Source organism: Seriola aureovittata, chromosome 4 (assembly GCF_021018895.1).
Source record: "Seriola aureovittata isolate HTS-2021-v1 ecotype China chromosome 4, ASM2101889v1, whole genome shotgun sequence".
Classification (NCBI taxonomy): domain Eukaryota; kingdom Metazoa; phylum Chordata; class Actinopteri; order Carangiformes; family Carangidae; genus Seriola; species Seriola aureovittata.
The window spans coordinates 1,655,621-1,678,120 of record NC_079367.1 but is presented as its reverse complement, the minus strand read 5'-3'; the positions used below and the strand labels follow the sequence as shown (position 1 = coordinate 1,678,120).

The window sequence follows — 22,500 nt, the reverse complement described above, 5'->3', positions numbered from 1 at the left end:
CACACACACACACACACACACACACACACACACACACACACAGACACACACACACACACAGACACACACACACACACAGACACACACACACACACACAGACACACACACACACACACACACACAGACACACACACACACACACACACACACACACACACACAGACACACACACACACACAGACACACACACACACACACAGACACACACAGACACACACAGACACAGACACACACAGACACACACACACACACACAGACACACACACACACACAGACACACACACACACACACAGACACACACAGACACAGACACACACAGACACACACACACACACAGACACACACACACACACACACACACACACAGACACACACACACACACACACACAGACACACACACACACACACACACACACACACACAGACACACACAGACGCACACACACACACACAGACACACACACACACCAGACACACACACACACAGACACACACACACACACAGACACACACACCACACACACAGACACACACAGACACACACAGACACACACACACACACAGACACACACACACACAGACACACACAGACACACACACACACACACACACAGACACACACACACACACACACACACACACACAGACACACACAGACGCACACACAGACACACACACACACACACACACAGACAGACACACACAGACACACACACACACAGACACACACAGACACACACAGACACACACAGACGCGACACACAGACACACACACACACAGACGCACACAGACACACACAGACACACACACACACAGACACACACACAGACGCACACAGACACACACAGACGCACACAGACACACACACACACAGACACACACACACACAGACGCACACAGACACACACAGACGCACACAGACACACACACACACACAGACGCACACACAGACACACACACAGACACACACACACACACACACAGACGCACACAGACACACACACACAGACACACAGACACACACACACAGACACACAGACGCACACAGACACACACACACAGACACACAGACACACACACACAGCAGAGATAGCGACACACACTATCACTCTCCACAGAGAAGCTCCACTTACTGTCAGCTCTAAACAGCCTCTCATTAGCTTTTCATTACAGGCTAATTGGGCTTGAATTGTGTGGAAAACAGCCCCCCCCCCCACACAAACACACACACACACACACACACACACACACACACACCTCTGACCCTGCTAATACACAACTGTATGTTAGAAGCTAACAGACAGAGGCAGGACAGCTGGTGAGGCTGCAGCTTCATCCTGCCACAGCTACCATGCTGACAAAGCAACACGCGCACACACACACACACACACACACACACACACACAGACACACACACACACACACAGACACACACACACACACACACACACACACAGACACACACACACACACACACACACACAGAGGGGCTGACAGAGGCAACAAAATAATATAAAGCAGCAAAGTCAGAGCGAGTCAGAGCGAAGAACAGGAACATGGCAGACCTGAAATCCATCAATCATCTGTTTATCACCTGATCCATCTGACCTCTGACCCCAGCTGGAGGGTTATCTTCATGTCTAACCCCTGACCTCCATGACTACACTCAGACTGGTTCCAGTGAATGGGAGGAGGAGGAGCAGGAGAACTACAGCACAATGGCTCCTACAATCACAACTGTCGACTCTGGTTAACACATCAACCAGCAGAGAGACCAGAAGAACTCAATTACCCACAATCCATCAGTTGTCTTTCTGCAAACATTTTAAAAGATCATATTAAAAAAGCAACAGGCGCCTCAGAGTGAGACACCACACACACACACACACACACGTCCTGGTGAAGTTAGCATGCTAACCAGCTAGCCTCGAACCAGTTAGCAGTCCCGTCTCTAGTGTCCAGTCTGTCCTGAAGCAGCTGCAGAGGACCTTCATAACCTCACCATCATCATCATCAGCTTTAAAACCTGTGAGCAGCTAGTACGACAGCTAGCCTCAGATAGCCGCGCAGCGCCGTCTAGCGTTTAGCGAGCGAGCGGTTAGCTCACTCTGTGAACCGTTAGCTAGCCCATTAGCTACACCTGCCGTCTGAGAGGAGCAAGAGGAGGTTTCAGACGAGGGAGAGTGTGACGGCAGACTTTTATAGCAGGAGGAAGTCCCTCCTCTACGGAGACGACATCACGTCCATCTGCCAATCAAGACTGGCGTAGTGTAAGAGCTTCAGGAGGACAGCACGAGGGGGGGGCGTGTCCTCACCACAGGTCAATAAACCAAACAAAGTAGAAGAATAAAACTGGAGAATTAGAACTCCTCCATTCCTCACTCAACTTTTATTCTGAAGGTCAAAGGTCAAAGTCTGATCCCCAGGTTCCCTGATCAGAGGAAACAGCTGATTCTGCTCCACTAACTGGTCCACACTGAAGATCTGGAGTCTGAGGAGGAGGAGGAGGGGGCTGGACCCCAGTGACCAATCATATGCAGGAATGCTTTTTTCTCCACATCCTCTTGGCCAATAGGAAGGTGCCAGCCAGCTCCTCAGTGTTGGTACAGATACACACACACACACACACACACACACACACACACACAACACACACACACACACACACAGTATTGGCAGCTTTGTTCTACTCATTCGATGTGTCACATCTCTCCTCCTCCCACGCACTCACCCTCCAACTCCCTCAATGATTTACTCGTGAGTTTTCAAAATAAAACACAACCCCAGAGTTTTCAAAATAAAACTGTGGGGTGCGGGGGGAGGGGGGGGGTGCAGGATAATTATATGACACAACATGACATCATGTGATATAAGGAAGTATCACAGTGTCTGTGTGACGGAGGATCTGATCATTAATGACTAAATGATGAAGTGATTAAGTCTCATAATTAGATCGTCAGTGACTTGAGTTTGTGACATGAAGCAGAGAGCACTGAGCCTCATCCTGCTCAACGGCCCCTTACTGAAGAAAACCACAGCAGAGAGTGAAAATCATCCTCTATTTTTAAAAATACCTCAGACTCGTGTGGTGAGAACCACAGGCTGGGAGGTGAGTGTGTGTGTGTGTGTGTGTGTCGGCCCTGCACACACTAACCACACAACTGCATTATGTGGGGAAATTCCACACACACACACACACACACACACACACACACACACACACACACACACATAACCGATGTTAATCAAATAGTGCTGCCACAAGGACAAAATGGCTGCAGAAAATGAAGCGGCTTCACACACTGTCACTCCTCCCCCTCCCCCTCCCCCATCCAGCTGCTGTGGAACATGAGAACCCCCATGTTTACCCAGAGAGAGAGAGAGAGAGAGACAGAGACAGAGAGAGACAGAGAGAGAGAGAGAGAGAGAGAGAGAGGATTAGTGAGAGAGGCAACGTTCAGACAGAGCAGCTCTGTTAAATCACTTACCTGCTGCTCAGAACAACAGAAGAGGGAGGAAATGAGGGGGCGGGGCCTTCTCTGGTTACCTGCTCAGCTCTGACACACTGGACCACTAACATCATTCTAATACCTGACGGGAACAAGACTGATTATAATGATGATAGCTGATACTGCAGCTCTGTGTTCAGGTTACAGTGTGTGTTTAAATCATCATATATATATATATATATATATTAGTATTAAGTCTCAGCTCTTTATTTATTATCATAGGAAACTTTATTCTCCATACACAGAGAACAGACTGTGTTCTTACCAACATTAACTACAGTTCTTTCAGACAAACACCAGAGGAAATAATTAGCTAATTAAAGACACATAAAATAAAGAGTTTTTCCATATTATACTACACCAGAGTCTCAGAGTCATTATGAGGCTTGTTTCAATCCCACACTGTAAAATGTTACAGCAACAACAACTACTGTCTGAATAAAACATGCTAAAAAAAAATCAAGAGAATTATGATTTAAAGCGGAAAATCACAGATTGAATATGAGGCTTCCACAACAAGAGACAGACTTCAGGTTCCTAATGAGTCACTCCCTCCAGAAAGTCGTGATGTCACACTAATTAAGTCAAATTCAACCAATCCCTGTGAACTCTGCTCATTCTATCTTTGTCCAATCACACACAATCATCAAAGTTCCCCTCCAGTTGAACCAATCAGACCAGTCCCTGATCAACACCTTGATGATGTCACCAAACTCACTTCCTTGTTGGTGGTGTTGAAGCACGTTGTGAAGCTGCAGACACGCGTGACATGAACGTGTCACATTCACAACAAACATCACTGTTAAAGACGTGTGAAGACGTTCAGCATGTCTTACACTGTGGAGGAGCCACAGGTGTAGAGCTGGAGCCACAGGTGTAGAGCTGCCGGAGCCACAGGTGTAGAGCTCAGAAATCAGGTGTTTGAGCCACAACAATCCTAAAGAAAGCCTGTGAAATCCTGGAGGGGCCGATGAGTCCGGCTGTGAGACCAAACTGACAACGGCTCAGTGAGAAACAAGAAACACACAGGCCACAGCTGGAAACTGTAGCACCTGACCAATCACTGACATGATCGTTCCTCAGGTCTCTGCTCTCTAACAGCTCTTTAAACCTGCAGCTCTGTGGGTCCTGTGAAGCTCCGGGGCCCCGTGAGTACAGTAAAACACACACATACACACACACACACACACACACACACACACACACACACACACACACACACACACACACACACACACACACACACACACACACACACACACACACACACACACACACACACACACACACAGATAATGAAATTAAATGAGCAGCCATATCTGTGTCTGCAAGCCTTTACTCTATGAGAGAAGATACTCGAGCACCAAGGACGACTGCTGCTATCTCCTCAGTGCTTCAGTAAGATGAGTGGCTCACACACACACACACACACACACACACACACACACTTAAAGTGTCTGATATTAACACACACACACACACACAAACACGGTGTAAAAGCAGCTTCGACCTTGACGTTGCCTGAGGAAGAGTCTCTGTGCTCATGGTCGTCTGGCAGCTGGGTGAGCAGCAGTCCTCTCTCACTCAGACGGTTTGTGATCATCTGTAGAACCAGAGACTCATACATATTCACACTGACTGTGTGTGTGTGTGTGTGTGTGTGTGTGTGTGTGTGTGTGTGTGTGTGTGAGCATGGGATGCTTCACACTCGCCATGTTTCAGTGCAGAAAGCCTTCGTTTTTCACCAGAGAGGCGTGGGTGCTGCTGCGATGAGAGGAGATACCCTTTATCTCTCACACACACACACACACACACACACACACACACACACACACACACACACACACACACACACACACACACACACACGAGTGGGCGCATTGCAGAGAAGCAGAAATAATTGCATAAGACTAACTTCGACACCCCATTTACTTCAGTGGCTCTGAAGAAAGGCAGGGGACAGCTCCGGGATATGTGTGTGTGTGTGTGTGTGTGTGTTGTGTGTGTGTGTGTGTGTTTCCCTGCTCGACCTCACATGATAGAAAAATAAATCCAATCAACCTGGCCTTTTTTTCAGAGTGTGTGTGTGTGTGTGTGTGTGTGTGTTGTATACACTATAAGCGTGAGAGCTCCAGCTCGGTCCAGACCACCCCTCGCCTCTGCTTCTGTTCCTACTGGGCCCATTTGTTCTGCTCTGAAAGCTATGATCCATTTAAGGCTTATATATGTGTGTGTGTGTGTGTGTGTGTGTGTGTGTGTGTGGTGGTTTGTTCTCTAGTTTTGGGCTCACCATGTAACACTATCCTCACCGTGTCCCTCCAGGACTCCCTGGGGGTCTCAGGCAGCAGAGACAGAACACAGGAAGGGGGTGAAACATGAGGAGGAGGAGGGATGTCTGATAAAGTGTTTAGGGCCAGAACAAAAGAAGGTTTAAGGCTGAACCATGAGGTTGATGCAGTTCCCTTGACGACCACTAGAGGCTCTTCCACAAACTCTCCAGCTGAACTGGAGTCAGACCAACACTCCCAGTTCACCAGTTCAAGTAAAGCTTCCTGTTAGACAGTGCTCTCATGATCACCAATACAAATCAATAATCAATCAAAATATGTAACTAGATACATCCTGAATCCATCAGTAACAGGATCAATCTGATCATATTTAAATATAAAAAATGGAAGATCAAATCCTGATCAATTTCATTTGAAGTCTGCCTTTACATGAGGACTGTGAGGTGTAGCTGAAAGCTCAGGAACGAACCAAGTCAAGTGGACCTTGAGTTTCATCCTCTGATGTAAACGTGATGCTCATGATGTTCAGTATCATTTCTAATCTGCTGCTTTCTTCAGAGGACCATGTGTTCATGTGTTCCCACCTCCTGTGACAGCTGACATTTCAGCTGTGCAGACACACACACACACACACACACACACACACACACACACACAATGAGGGGAGCAGGTCAAAAGTTCAGCTTCAACCTAATTAGTAATAAATTCTTCTTGCTGACATTCCAAAATGGCAGCAAACTTATTAAATCATGACACACACACATCTAGGCTGCTGTGGTGTGTGTGTGTGTGTGTGTGTGACTCTCAATCTGTACTTCATTTTTGAAATATTATGCAGCGACAGGAGAGAACTCTGTAGCAGTGAACAGCTTCAGAGACTCAGGACAATTAAAGAAAACATCAGGGGAGTAAAACAGAGTCTGAAGAACGATTCAACAAGTCGACTGTTTATACTCTTCTGTTGTCAACATGATGAATTTTAGTGGTTCATCATTTTAGCATGCTAACAGTTGCTAATTAGCACTCAGCTAAGGCTGATGGAACGTCATGACTTCTCCAGGTGTTTGTTCATCAACTAAAATACTGAGATGAAGTCAGAGATCAGCATCACTAGAATCATGTTAAACTGCAGGAGGATCGAGTCTCTACAGTCACTAACAACATCATCCCGTCCTTCCAGATGTGTTGATCATGACTCTTGTACAGCAGCGTGTTGGAGCATGTTCTACTCTACACACTGATGTGAAGATAAATGGGTCCAATGATGTTTGTTAACATGAGGATCAATCAGAGGTAACACTCCCTCCTATTATCAGAGCTGAGGCTGATCAGGATCTAATATTCCTGATATTATTCTGATTTAACGGAGACTCCAGACACAGTCACAGCGTCCACAGATCATCCATGTTCTGCTGACGGGGCCCCGGGGGGCCGAACACAGCTGCACTGATGTGAGTGGTTAGCGTAGCGGCACAATGACCGGGCAATAGAACATAGCTGGTGGTCAATAGAAACAGCATGAGCGTGCAGCCTGAGGCTAATTCACATGCTAATGTAGCAGACTAACAAGACATACGCTCAATACTCTACTCCGATTGGTCAGTGGTCAGTTCTTTTTTTCTTTTTTTTTTTTACAACATAAACACACCAGTGACACACACACACACACACACACACACACACACACACCGTCCTGCTGCCATAAACACTCACTACAGCACCAAGTGTGGATTCATCCACCGCTGCAAATAGTTCCTCTGTCTGAGTAACGGCTGATAAAAACCAGCTGTTTGAGAAAATGACTTTTTAAAGAAACCAGTGGGTTCTCACACATCTGGCCAATCTAATCATTATTATTATCGTTATCAGCGTGAGCTGATGCAAACTACTGAGGACCACAGTCAAGATACAGGTCCAGGTGCAGGTTGTAGTTAAAGGTGCAAGTAAAGGTGCAGGTCCAAGTCCAGGTCCAGGTCTAGGTCTAGGTGCAGGCTCTAGGTAAAGGTGCAGGTAAAGTTGCACATCCAGGTTTAAGTAAAGGTGCAGGTCCAAGTCCAGGTCCAGGTCTAGGTCTAGGTGCAGGTCCAGGTAAAGGTACCAGGTTCAAGTCTGACTTTACCTGAATGATCTGGAGTCTGATGGTGTCAGGTGAAGGTCGTCTCCTCCTGCAGCTTCCAGATGAACAAACATCTGTATTAAATGATCAGGGAGCAGAACCACACACAGGTTCAGGTCTGGTTCTCAATGTGATCGATGAGTTAATGTGTTTCATCACCAATCGATCAGACAACGTCAGACTGTCATTCAGTCTCTGTCCTCGTCTGTGAAAGATGGAAATCAGCAACATCAAAGTCCAGCTGCTGGTTCCTGTTCACACTCAAAAATACTGGGTTGATTTAGACCCCAGCTGCTGGTTTACAGGACGGTGGGTTGGACCCAACATGGCGTTAAATACAATGACGCGACTCATCATTCTTCACAGTCATCCGATATTTTTGTGCAGCTGAGGCGACCAAAAGAAAGACTGTGAGATATACAGTTCTATACATTGTAAATGTATTGGAACATGAAGTAACACATGGAGAACTTGATACTGTTTGAGTCTGAGCTGAAGTTGGCGGCGGATTCATTACTCTGTGATTCAATTTGCATCTCTGTGTTATCTAATGCCATGAATAATGTATGGAGGAGTCTGACTGACACACAGCAACAAACAGGAACACACCTACTGCTAATCTGAAAATAGATTTCTTTCTCTAACTCACTGTATCTCACACACACACACACACACACACACACACAGTACACTCCAGCCGTGGGAATAGAGAGGCAGCATGAATATGAATGAGTGAGCAGATTAGCATGCTAAGAGCTACCAAGTCCCACAGATTTCTGCCGAGCTAGTGTTGTAGCAGCAGCCAGAGAACAGCCTGCAGACCTGACTTATTTATAGGCCCACACACACACACACACACACACACACACACACACACACACACACACACACACAAACACACACACACACGCTGACAGACACATGTGTCCTGACAAGTGTTTCACAAAACCCTCACCCAGTCCCAGCAGTTTACTGGTCCTGGGGAGGGACAGTCACTGTGACTGACAGCTATACATGTAATAACAAGAGTAAGGAGAAGAAGAAGGAGAAGAAGAAGGAAAAGAAGAAGAAGAAAAACCAAGTGTAATATATTTCAACATGTTATTTGTATCCACTGAAATTAATCTGCATTAGACAGAGGATGAGTCTCCACTGTCCCCGATCAGCTGATGTCTCCAACACAACAACATCAGCCCTCGTCTAACTGACCTGAGATCAGTCTGTATCACAGATCTGTTTCTTGTTGAGCTGTCAGTCACTGTGAGCTTCATCTCTGACTGACGTTCACTCATTCACCACAAACAGAGAAGCTTCTCCCTAACGAGCTACCTGGAAACAGCTGGTTAGAGGCGGGGGAATGAATGGAAGCAGCGTGGTGCCATCAGATTACAGTTCACACAATATGAGCTCTCCAACAGGACGACGGAGCTACAGAGCAAGAATCAGCTGCAGGAGGACGCTCCACCAGTATCGAGTTTCATCTCATTAGGAGCAGGATCCTTATACACAGACTTTATTTTGTGGCTTTAGTTTGTTTCTAACTGCTGAACATGATCTAATGGAGAACTGGACATTAATCCTCCAGGTGTTCTTCATTGTTTGGCTCCACCGGTTCGTACAGGTGTAGGCCTGAACTAGAATCACCTCGTGCACCCACCAGTCAGGTTACAGGAAATATAATCTCCCTCCTGTTCCTGAGGTACAGGCTGTGTCTCAGTTCAGAGGGTGTATCTGAACACTGACTACGAATCGTACAACTTCTCCTGGACGACGAAGGCTCCAACAGGTGGATCCTCCATGGTCCAACATATCCCAAGATGCACTGCAGTAATGAAAGCAGAGAGCGTGAGGATTACAATGTTTCAGCTCAGTTCAGCAGCTAACAGTTCAACTGTTAAAACCAAGAGACTGAAAAAAGTTACGTGCTGTCAAGGTTGCTAGGCAACAGGAACCACGCTTTGTGACGCCACCGTAAAGGCGGGAACAGCCGGTGACACGGAGTGAAAAGGGGCCACATCTTTGTAGACTGGATCCTCTGAAGGATGTGGCCCCTGGACTGGGACACAGCTACAGTGTTGAATCATGTCCAGAAGTGTTTCTACAGAACATGATGATGTCACAGTGAAGTTGACCTTTGACCTTTGACCACCAAATTCAGTTCAGTTCATCAGTTCATCTTTGAGTCCAAGTGGATGTTTGTGACATTCTGACGACGTTCCCTCCAGGTGTCGTAGCTCAGCAGGTTGCTTCATGTTTCAGGGGAACCTCTCAAATGTGGATACAAGAACTAAACTTCATAAATCCTCCTTGGGATTTACTCCTCTGATTCAAGATGGCCGCCATTTCTAGCAAGGAAACGTTCATCCACTATTTTCTCCTATGAAGAATCTATAGGTGTCTAATCAAACATTTTAACAACATAGAAGGTGAATTTAGTACACTGTAAAAATTAAAGTATATTTCAGTAAAAATATTATTACAAAAGAAGGTTGAAAACAAGCCTAGCGCTAGCAAGTTAGCCTGGCAAGCTAATGTTAACATGTAAACAAGTAGACTGTCGACTCTCACTCTTACATCATTCACAATAAATGGTTTGTAAATACATTGTGTTTTATGTAGAATTTTTCCAATTACATGTTAGAAATTGCACAAATGAAACTCTGAGGAAATTTATATATATATGTGTGTGTGTGTGTGTTTATGTTTCCTGTGCCAGAAATGGTGGCCATTTTGAATTTTCAAGAAGCTGATGGTGATTTTTGTTGTTGCTGTTACTGCTTTTGTTGTTACTGTTGTTGTGACTCTTACAGCTGTTGTTACTGTTGTTGTTAGTTATTGTTTTTGTTGTTACTGTTATTGTTACTGTTACTGCTGTTGTTACTTTTGTTGTTACTGTTGTATCTGTTGACGGTCGTTGTTGTTACTGTTTTGTTGTTACTGCTGTTGTTGTTGTTACTGGTGTTGTTACTGTAAATGTTGTTGTTGTTACTGTTGTTGTTATTGTGTCTGTTGACGGTCGTTGTTGTTACTGTTGTTGTTTTAGTTGTTACTGCTGTTGTTGTTGTTACTGCTGTTGTTGTTGTTACTGCTGTTGTTGTTGTTGTTACTGCTGTTGTTGTTGTTGTTACTGCTGTTGTTACTGTTGTTGTTGTTGTTACTGCTGTTGTTGTTGTTGTTACTGCTGTTGTTACTGTTGTTGTTGTTACTGCTGTTGTTGTTGTTGTTACTGTGTGATCACATGCGCGTGACAACGTGAAGAGCTGTTGCCACGTGTTACATTTAGTTGGGCTGATTCATGTCTTATTTCACCCTTTACATTTGTTTAACATTTCCATCATCACAGCATCAGTGATTTGTTCAGCGCTGCTGAAGTTTGTTATTCAAGGATGTTAACTGAGTACAGATGAGAAAATACAGAAAGGTTCATTCTGTCTTTTTTCTCTTACAAAATAAGAAAAAGCACAGATAAGAGAACCATGAACAAACAACAGACTCATGCTTTTTGTTTTGATATTTGTTCTTTAATTTCTGTTTTTGTACATGACTTCTTATTTATGGTCGATTTGTTATTTTTCTACTTTATTCTATTTTTTCTTCTAACTGGTTTTTCCTACGCTGCAGTAACAAGTGAACTTTCCCGGTGTGGGATCAATAAAGGTTCATCTTATCTTATCTTATTTCTGTTTTTTTTAAAGTTCAATAACTGCTGGTGTTTCCAAAGTCGAGGAGTAATCCTGTCAAATAATATTATATTATGAGTTTTGCTGTAATGCAGCAGCTGTACTTGACTGTGTCAGATGTTGACTGGTGGCCCTGGTGTCAGAGAACAGACAGGAGCAGACATTACGCTCCATGATGAGTATTAAAGTGAGACTCTGGTCGCAGGTCTGAGGAGAAGCTGCAGTATGAGGTCTGGAGCCTGAGCGTGGTAATACCAGGACTATTTTAGTCTGAGTGTGGGTGGATTTGTGACAGGGCTGCTTGGTGCAGAAGAGAAGCCTGCAGCCATAGCAGCCACAATGTGTTAAGGTGAGACAAGATGTATGAGGCCCGACCAGGACTGCCTGACAACTGACTGGATGCGAGATGAATGGAGAGAGCGAGAGGCCGGGGGGGGGGCTGGAGGAGAGAACCAGATCCTCCTGAGTCAGGCTGGAGCCCAGAGTCTGATTCAGAGCAGATCCCAGGGTTCGAGATCCTCCTGGGTGTAAATTAGAGCCATCACAGTAACTGCTGGCTCGGCAGTAACGGGGGATTTTCCCAGTGGGACTGTGCCAAGGCTGAAGGCTTCAGACCTGTGGAGCAGCAGCAGAATCAGCCAGGTATTTATAGCAAAACGCCGCTCCTGTTCTGACCTGAAGGAGCTGCTATCGTTAGGAGAAAGCTCCAGTTTCTGAGTCATCGCCTGGGGGCGGACACACATTATGATAAAATATATATTTGCACAGATTCTTATGCGCCGGCACACACACACATTTACACACAGCTGTTTTCTTTGAGGATAATTGAGCGGGAACATCTGGACAGGAACTTAACTGCAGGTAAAAAAAATCCTCCAGGTTGTGTTTCATGCTCTTTGTGTGCAGACTGAGTCTCCACCTCCATGAGCCTGTCGAGTCCAGACCTGAGCCACAGCCGCACAGCACAACACAACACAGCACAACACAACACAACACAACACAACACAACACAACACAACACAACACAGCACAACACAACACAGCACAACACAACACAACACAACACAACACAACACAACACAACACAACACAGCACAACACAACACAACACAACACCACAGATCAGGAACCTGCACCAGTCACTTCCTGCTGCTCACCTTCTCTGGGCTGCAGGAGAACATGAGGAACGCTGCTGTTCACACTGTTCCTCCCTCATTTAATGGTCCAGACTGAGACAGTGTAATAATGGGAACAAAGACAACAGAGTAACAAACCACAGTCAGTCAGTGGTAACAGTATTTATGTAAAGATTACAGTTTACTTCCATTGTCCTCTCCTGTATGAAAGAATATGTGCTCAAACTATATTCTATTTTACTTTCAATGAATTCCACTTACTAACAAAAACTTCTTATAGCAGCTGGAATGATATATATATATATATATATATATATATATATATAAAATTAGTATTTGGAGGCTTTTAATATGGTATCTAATTATTGTTGCTCTTAAAATGCCTCATACGATTTTTTGGTTTGTAAACTGTGACTTGTCTGTCTTCTGTAACTTGATGATTATTTTTTGCTCTGAAAATATTCTAATTAAAATTGATAAATTCTATTGTCCAGAAAAAAGACTAAATTTAACTCATTTTACACTTTTGTTTATATTCCTCTGCGCCGGCGACAGTCAGAGCGGCAGACATTTTATTTTCAGGTTGTCTGTACATCCCATTCTCACGGACATGATATCTCTTTTTTATATATATACACACTATATATATATATATAATATATATATATATATATATATATAAAATTAGTATTTGGAGGCTTTTAATATGGTATCTAATTATTGTTGCTCTTAAAATGCCTCATACGATTTTTTGGTTTGTAAACTGTGACTTGTCTGTCTTCTGTAACTTGATGATTATTTTTTGCTCTGAAAATATTCTAATTAAAATTGATAAATTCTATTGTCCAGAAAAAAGACTAAATTTAACTCATTTTACACTTTTGTTTATATTCCTCTGCGCCGGCGACAGTCAGAGCGGCAGACATTTTATTTTCAGGTTGTCTGTACATCCCATTCTCACGGACATGATATCTCTTTTTTATATATATATACACACTATATATATATATATATATATACTATATATGTATTATTTATATGATTTTTGCACCAGCAGAGTCCAGAGACCAGCAGAGTCCAGAGTCCAGCAGAGTCCAGAGACCAGCAGAGTCCAGAGACCAGCAGAGTCCAGAGACCAGAGTCCAGCAGAGTCCAGAGACCAGCAGAGTCCAGAGACCAGCAGAGTCCAGAGACCAGAGACCAGAGTCCAGCAGAGCTGAGGCTGCATCACACTTTCAATCTGAGGTTAATGTTTTGTTCCTCGTGGACAGGAAGAGGAGTCTCAACACCTGTCCTGGACCTATCACCTGAGCACAGATGTGACAAACTGCTATGAGCTTTTTAACATTAAAAACATCACTGTACATCACAGCTATGAATGCTGAGGAGTGAGTGACTCCTGTCTCTTGTTGTCAGTGAATCACCTGCTCCGTTTCTTAGATATATAAAACCTGACTTTCCTCGTTACAGATATAATCAAACCTTTGATATCAGCTGATCATTAATCCTGCTCCGTATCATACGATCCACCATCAGCTGACTCGTCGCCTCGTCAGTGTGTAGAGGGAGCTCTTCATGAATCATATAGTCCCTCTGTGTGGATGAATGTTAATGAACCACACTGAGTCTGTTCATCCATCATGGTTTCATGGCTCAGGACCGTAGTCTTCCTCTGGGGGGGGGGCTCTGAGATCTGGGGGGTAATTTCCAGCCCAGTTCCCGCTCTCGCTGCAGAGAAGCACTTGAGAGGAGAGTGAATGGAAACGAGTGAAGAGCGTCTCCATGGATGAGAGGATGTTAGCGCTTCGAGCCGAATCACTCATTAGAGCCAGTGTCGCTCTGCAGCTCTGACCTCGGTCTGATCCACTGCTGCAGTAAACAGCAGTCTGTGCTCATCACTCCTTCATCTGCTCCTGTACATCAGCTCCACAAGGTCTGATCAGTGATCCACTGCCAAAGTCTACACAGGGCCGTTTACCTGTGTTCGTCCACCTGTGGTCCATCAGAGCTTCATTCATCTGCTCCTGTACATCAGCTCCACAAGGTCTGAGCTGCTGCTACAGAAACTGTTTGTCTGTGCTCCTTGTTATGTTTGCTCTCTGGCTGCTGGACGTTATTCAGCCATGTTGGGTCTGTCTATTAGCAAACACCTGATAATCAGCCCGGCTGTTCAGCATTTTACAATTATCAGTATCTTTATGTGTTTTTAATGACAGAATAAAATATGTTCCTGTGTTACATTTTAAAAGGGGAGGGGTCATCATCTTACATGGTGATAATAATAAATATAGAGACTGAAATGAAATGAGTGCACATGAATTATAGATGAATAATTAAAAAATGTAAAAACTAAATATTGAATTAAATTATTTTTCTTTACAGTATATGACAGTTTAGGGCTCCTCGATTACGGCAAAAGTCATCATCACGATCGTTTTGATCAATATTGAGATCAGGATTATTCAAGACGATTTCTCTTTAGAAAAAAAAAAAAAAAAAAGGTGGAGTGGGGCGTCGAGTGGCGCAGTGGGTTGAGCAGGCGCCCCACATGCAGAGGCTACAGTCCTCGCTGAAGCAGTCCCCGGTTCGAGTCCTGCATCAGACGGCCCTTTACTGCATGTCATTCCCCCTCTCTCTGCCTCCCCATTTCCTGTCTCTCTACTGTGCTGTCAATAAAGGCACAAAAGCCCCGAAAAATATACTTAAAAAAATTAAAGAGCATCTTCAGGTCACCAGGTGAATCAGGTCACAGGTGAGAACAGCAACGAAATCAACCAGTTCACTCCAGTCAGGCTCTTTACAGTCTGTGATTACACCTGATAATAACACTCAGTGATCAGTTTATTAGGAACATTTAACTGATACAGTCCTGCAGTAAATCCTCCTCCATGAAGGTTTTAATCTTCAGTTTATATTAAAACACTTTCAGACAGATGTTGATCATTGTGGAGCTGTGTTACATTATACAGCTGTTTCTGTTATTTAGCCCACTTCACTGACACAACTGGGCTGGACAACACAAGAGAAACACCTGGACGCCACAGTCAGTGTCCGTACAGCAGTAGTTCTGTGTTGAGATGTCGGTTCCAAATATCAGTTATCAGTCTCCTTGATTACCGATGATCAGTATCGGCCAATCACATCAGTGGAGCCCTGCTCTCTATTCGCGGGACTGGACTACAACAACACTACGGTGTCCTGGGATGTTTTACACCCTTCTTTAAAACAGTTTCTCATGAGACAGAGACGTTTCTCTGGTCATCGACTCTTCTTATAGATACAACATGTGACCTGAACCAGTGACTGCTGGAGGGAAGGGAATCTGTCCTCTATACAAATGATGACTGAGCATATATAAACAACAAACATGTATACATCCTGCTGTTGAAGCAGCTCTGAGACCTGCAGGCTGAACCAGAACACACACACATTTTAATCTGTGTGAGCTGAACTCTGAGCTGTACTGAAGTGAACACCAGCACAACCCTGGAGTCTGGTATAACCACAGCACCCCCCCCACCCCCCCTCTCTGCTAGAGTGAGCTCAGGGTTCAGGTCTAAAACTCATTAGTTCTGGCACCTTATAATCCGTTACAAACAAACAGGCAAACATCCAAGATTAATGGCGGCTCAGTGGCTGAGAAAAAGAGCGGCAAAGATTTAGAGCTACAGCACAGCTTCACACTCACATGCACTTTCCCAGAGGACACACACACACACACACACACACACACACACACACACACACACACACACACACACACACACACACACACCTCTGTATGGGAGGGACTAACAAACTGCCCATTATTTTTCCCCTGTCTCTATCAGTCGTTCAGTTTGTCCATCAGTCTTTTGTCGTTTCTTTCCACCTTCACTTCTGTCTACATCTATAAATGGAGCTCTGGGTGGGAGGGGGGAGGGAGAGGGGGGTGTTGCCATGGCAGCAAATGCCAGGGACTCTTTTGGCCAGTGCCCACTGCCTCGCATTCCTCCATCCAAACACTAACACCACCCTCCTGCCAACTGCAATAACAGTCAGTAACAAACTTAACGGTTCAGGGATGACATCATCAGTCCACATCCTCTTCACGGGTCAGAGGCGGGCTGGACACTGAGAGTGTGTGTGTGTGTGTGTGTGTGTGTGTGTGTGTGTGTGTGTGTGTGTGTGTGTGTGTGTGTGAGACCTGCAGAGTCTGAGTCCAGAATCAGTTCAGATTCAGGATGAGGATCATGTTTCACTGCAGCTGCAGGTTTAGAACAAAACTACTGAGTCCAGACATGAAGAAGATCACATCAAGATTATTTTACATTGTGCAATAAATCCTGACTTCACTGATTATTATCATAATGATTATTAATTCTTTTTCTTTTTGTTTTCACTATAATATAAAAATGATGGGGATGTGCACCACAAAGCTTCAATGGTGGTCGTGATTTGGATATTACACTTGGCCACATTCAGACTTTGATAATATGTGATTAACTGTTCAGACCTAAGTACAAGACGATAATTTAATGTCTCTTGTTCTTCTCTTGTTGTTGTAATTTGATTGTAATGAAGAGATACAGTCGTCTAACAGCAGCTTTAAATCGAGGAGGAATAAAGAAAGAGAAGAAGAGAAGAGTAGACGACAAGAAGAAGAGGAATAAAAATTCTCTCTGCAGCTCATGTGTTCACCAGGTGGATCCACAACCTCAGGTCTGAGCAGAGACATGGAGCTGTCCTGTCTGTCCGAGCTGCTCCACTGTCACCATCCAGGCAGTGTCTGACTCCGCCCCCAACTCCTAGCTAATCCAAATACGGTCAAAGAGGAGGGGCTTGGGTGGAGCTGAGACTTCAGTGCTCACCCACCTGTCACTAAAAGAGGCCACTCCCTCAATCTTCCATAACTGTAGTCCTTAATAAAATGTAAACAGGTGAGTTATATTAACAGGTGAGTTATATAAACAGGTGAGTTATATTAACAGGTGAGTTATATAAACAGGTGTCATGAAGGAGGAAATTAGCTCTAGAGACCAAAACAGTTTTTGTACCAGGCTGTAAACATGTTTATTTCTGCTGTAAAGTTGGACATTTTAACATGGGAGTCTATGGGGACTGACTCACTGTTGGAGCCAGACTCTAGTGGTCGTTAGAGGAACTGCAGCTTCTGGTTCTTCACTGCTGATTTTCATTAATCCAGCGGCATCTGAAGCTCCTCTAGCAGCTGTTTTCACACTGAAATAGAGCAGGTCGTCGCCCAGAGGATTCACACTGAGTGGGTGCGTTGATGATGTTTCTGTCATTTCTCCTGGACTCTCCACACAGGCTCCGCCCCTCGCCAAACCAAACAGAGCGCCTCAGAGTCTCTCAGTCTCCTGCAGGTTGCTCCAGACAGTTCACATGAAATGAGCTCAAGTGTCTGAAACACCGACAATGAACACGAACAAGAGGAAAGTGACGGGAGACGGGGCGCCGTGAACCTGGTCAGCAGAGACACAGATGTGTGCCGGCCGGTCCAGGCCGAGGATCCTGACCGCAGGCCTCTGAGGAGGAGGTGACCTGTGGTGCGCAGACAGCACTGAGGGATTGTGAGGAAGTGAGGCTCTGCTGTGGTTAGTATGCACGGCCACACTCCTGACTGTGGCACGGCAGCAGAGTGTTGATTCAGATCAAAGCTCGCTGCTGAGCTCAATTCACTCACTTATTCACAACTGCAGAGGCTGCATCCTAATGTCCTCTGTGTCCTGGTCTGAGCTGAGGATGAACACGTCCTCAGTCTGAGTCCAAGCTCACACAGAGTGAGAGAAGAGCTGCTGAGTCACGTTCAGCTGCTCGCACCGAGCTCACCATCATCACTTCATTTATTTATTCATTCATTCATCTATTTATTTATTTGTTTCATTTTTCCCAAAATGTCTTTGTTTCTGATTTGGGACTCATTAGGTCTGAGGACAGAGGTCTGAGGACTGAGGACAGAAGACTGAGGTCTGAGGACAGAGGTCTGAGGTCTGAGGACTCAGGACAGAGGACAGAGGTCTGAGGTCTGAGGACTGAGGACAGAAGACTGAGGTCTGAGGACAGAGGTCTGAGGACAGAAGACTGAGGTCTGAGGACAGAGGTCTGAGGACAGAGGACTGAGGACAGAGGACTGAGGACAGATGAAAGAGGACAGAGGAAAGAGGACAGAGGACAGAGGAAAGAGGACAGAGGACAGAGGAAAGAGGACAGAGGAAAGAGGACAGAGGAAAGAGGACAGAGGTCTGAGGACAGAGGTCTGAGGAAAGAGGACTCAGGACAGAGGAAAGAGGACAGAGGACAGAGGAAAGAGGACAGAGGAAAGAGGACAGAGGAAAGAGGACAGAGGTCTGAGGACAGAGGTCTGAGGAAAGAGGACTCAGGACAGAGGACAGAGGACAGAGGAAAGAGGACAGAGGAAAGAGGACAGAGGACAGAGGAAAGAGGACAGAGGAAAGAGGACAGAGGAAAGAGGTCTGAGGACAGAGGTCTGAGGACAGAGGAAAGAGGACTCAGGACAGAGGAAAGAGGACAGAGGACAGAGGAAAGAGGACAGAGGACAGAGGACAGAGGAAAGAGGACAGAGGACAGAGGACAGAGGAAAGAGGACAGAGGAAAGAGGACAGAGGTCTGAGGACAGAGGTCTGAGGAAAGAGGACTCAGGACAGAGGAAAGAGGACAGAGGAAAGAGGACAGAGGTCTGAGGAAAGAGGAAAGAGGACAGAGGACAGAGGACAGAGGAAAGAGGACAGAGGAAAGAGGACAGAGGACAGAGGAAAGAGGACAGAGGACAGAGGAAAGAGGACAGAGGTCTGAGGAAAGAGGACTCAGGACAGAGGACAGAGGACCAGGTCAAACTGTTTGTATTCTCACCACAAACCAAACAAACAGAAGAACTTTAAGATCAGGAGCAGAGTGGTTTGTCTCAGGGGGAGAGCAGCAGACAGCTACTCACACACTCACACACACACACACACACACACACACACACACACACACACACACACACACACACACACACACACACACACACACACCCACACACACACACACACACACACACACTCACACACTCACACACACACACACACACACACCATTCAGTATGCGTGTCCAGTCAACCTCTCAGGGTTAAATATTCTCACCAGAGACCTCAGAGGACTGAGTCCAGCTCTCTCTCTGTGTCTCTCTCTTTCTCTCTCTCTGTCTGTCTGTCTCTCTCTCTCTCTCTCTCTTGTCCTCTGTCTGTCTGTCTGTCTGTCTCTCTCTCTCTTGTCCTCTCTTTGTCTGTCTGTCTCTCTCTATATCTGTCTCTCTCTCTCTCTCTTGTCCTCTCTTTGTCTGTCTCTCTCTATATCTGTCTCTCTCTCTCTCTCTTGTCCTCTCTTTGTCTGTCTGTCTCTCTCTATATCTGTCTCTCTCTCTCTCTCTCTTGTCCTCTCTCTGCAGTTACAAACCAACCTGAGCCACTTTCAGATCACGTGATCCCAACAGTGTCTTACAGTCAGAGACAGTCAGGACTCCACCTGTCCACTCAGAGACATGGATGATGATGATGGACTATAATATAAACCTGTGATTATACTCTGTAATAACTTAGTTGATGTTAAATGAGTCAGAATTTAAAACTTTAAATCACGTCTCTCACTTCTTTTTCCCATGATGCACCACACCTGAAACCTGCTCCGACTTCCTGCTCCATCTCTGCTGTGCATTATTCATGTCTGTGCTTCTAACTGATTCATGTTTGGAGGTTTAGTGGAGCCTTTTAATGGGGGGTGCAGCCAAGCCCCCCCCGGGAGCCTCTCCATTGCTAAGTGGCTGTTTTAACATCCAGGACAAGCTGGAGAGGCGAGACGCAGCGTGTCAATATTCATGCAGCGGAGAGCGAGCTGACATTTACAACGTGACGAAACAGAGAAGCAGAGTCAACACACACACACACACACACACACACACACACACACACACAGAAATCTCTTTGGATACAGCCCCACATCTGAGGTGCAGGGAGGTCAGAGGTCACGGCTCCTCCTTATCACACAGCCCCGGCCTCCTCTGGCTCGGCCTGATGGAAGGATCAGCCTGTGGACGGAGCGAGGACCCTCCGCCGACAGTCTGAGGCCAATTCTTCACGTTTCTTAAACGTCTCATTTCCATGCTCTGCCTTCTGCAGCTTCATCTGTCACCATCAGACTGCTGGTCCTCCTCCTGTTAGACCTCATCCTACCCCCTCCTACAGTCACCACGACTCAGACTCACAGAGGGAGGAGAGTCCACAGGAGAGAGAGGGAGTGGAGGAGGGAGATAGAGGGGAGGCAGAGGGAGATAGGATAAGCAGGTTTCCTCCTGCCTATCTAAAGCTCAAGTGTTTATTCTGACACCTCCACATGAGAGGGAAGCAGCTCTGAGCGGAGGCAGCACAGTCAGAGAGACGTGATGGAGTCAGGACTGAACCAGGATGAGTGTCTGTCAGTCTTCTTCTTTGGTTATTGCTCTTTGATTAGACAGAACACAGCTGATTCTTACTGAACCAGGAAACACTGACACATGAAGGACTCACATCTTCAGTCTGCATTCGACCTGATGATGACTCCAGTGATTCAGTTATCAAAACAGTTACAATTATTTATTTCCACTAATCTATTTCACTCTAACTGACATGACTTAGGTAAAGGTAAAGGTGTGTGTCCATGTGTAGTGTGATTATAGATCAGCTCTAGCTTCTATATTAATACTGTGAAAGTATCAAAGCCTCAGTCCACAGAGAAATGCACACAGCCTGTATTCAGAAACTGAGCCTTAAAACCAGCCGTCAGGACTTCTGGAACTTTGTGATGTCACAACAAAGCAGTCACCAAGCCCCGCCCACCTGGACCCACCATCCAAACCTTGCAGGATTTGGTTTCTCTGAGTGTTTTTACCTGAAATCTGCTTTGTTTTTTTTTGGATAACTCAGAAAACAGTCAGCCAATCAGAAGAGAGGCTCAGAACCCCCTCTGAAGGAATCCAAACTCAAAACAGACTAAAGAATAAATAATAGAAAACCCAACAACTGGTAAATATCTCCTCCACTGTAGTCTCTCTGTCAGTGTGAATCTGACAGACATGAAAATATAAATATATTTCAACAGACAATTAGAGACGTTTACTGTCAAAAATAAATAAATAACTGTAACACATACTGTTATCATCGGTGCATGGTTTAGCCACGCCTCCAGGTCAGTCACATGATCCCTTAAACATGTAATAAGTAAAAAGAGCCGATACAGTAAACCAGGTCACCTGTCGTCACCTCAGTGTTACTATGGTAACAGTGGCACATGTCCCTGTCTGCAGCAGCAGGTCTGTGTCAGGATGAAGTTCACTGTTAGCAAACAAGCTACACTTCAGATCAGTGCTCCATAACAGAGATGTTTGTATTGTAGTGAGCCCCCCCCACCCCCCCCACCTGAGACTCTGTTAGACTCAGCAGCCTCAGTCTTCATGTTATCCAGACCTGACAGTCTAAATCTACAAATCCAATCTGCAGAGCAGAGCGTCCTCCAGAGACGGTGGAGGAGGAGGAGGAGGAGTTCAGTGACACTCTACCTATTACCCACTCGTGTTCCTCACTCAGCTGCTGAACCAACGTTTGTCCACAACAATCTCTGCTAAGAAATTACCAATTTATCCACTTTACCAAGTCCCACTGTCGCCCCCAATACCCCCCCCCCGACTCAGACCCCCCCCCCAACCTCTTTTGGCCTTGTGAACACAATATCTCG

At 45.4% G+C, this 22,500-nt stretch overlaps 1 protein-coding gene across 4 annotated transcripts in view; it reads right to left on the bottom strand.

Moving 5' to 3' along the window:
* Window positions 1-22,500, bottom strand: part of fat3a (FAT atypical cadherin 3a) — a 136,091-nt gene that overhangs the window by 90,323 nt on the left and 23,268 nt on the right. The window contains exon 2 of one of the 4 annotated variants that reach the window (XM_056373702.1): window positions 12,755-12,826. The exons of the other annotated variants lie outside the window; for them this stretch is intronic. The gene's annotated coding sequence lies outside the window, so the exon portion shown is untranslated. The remainder of the gene's footprint in view (window positions 1-12,754; window positions 12,827-22,500) is intronic. 4 annotated transcript variants of the gene reach the window in all.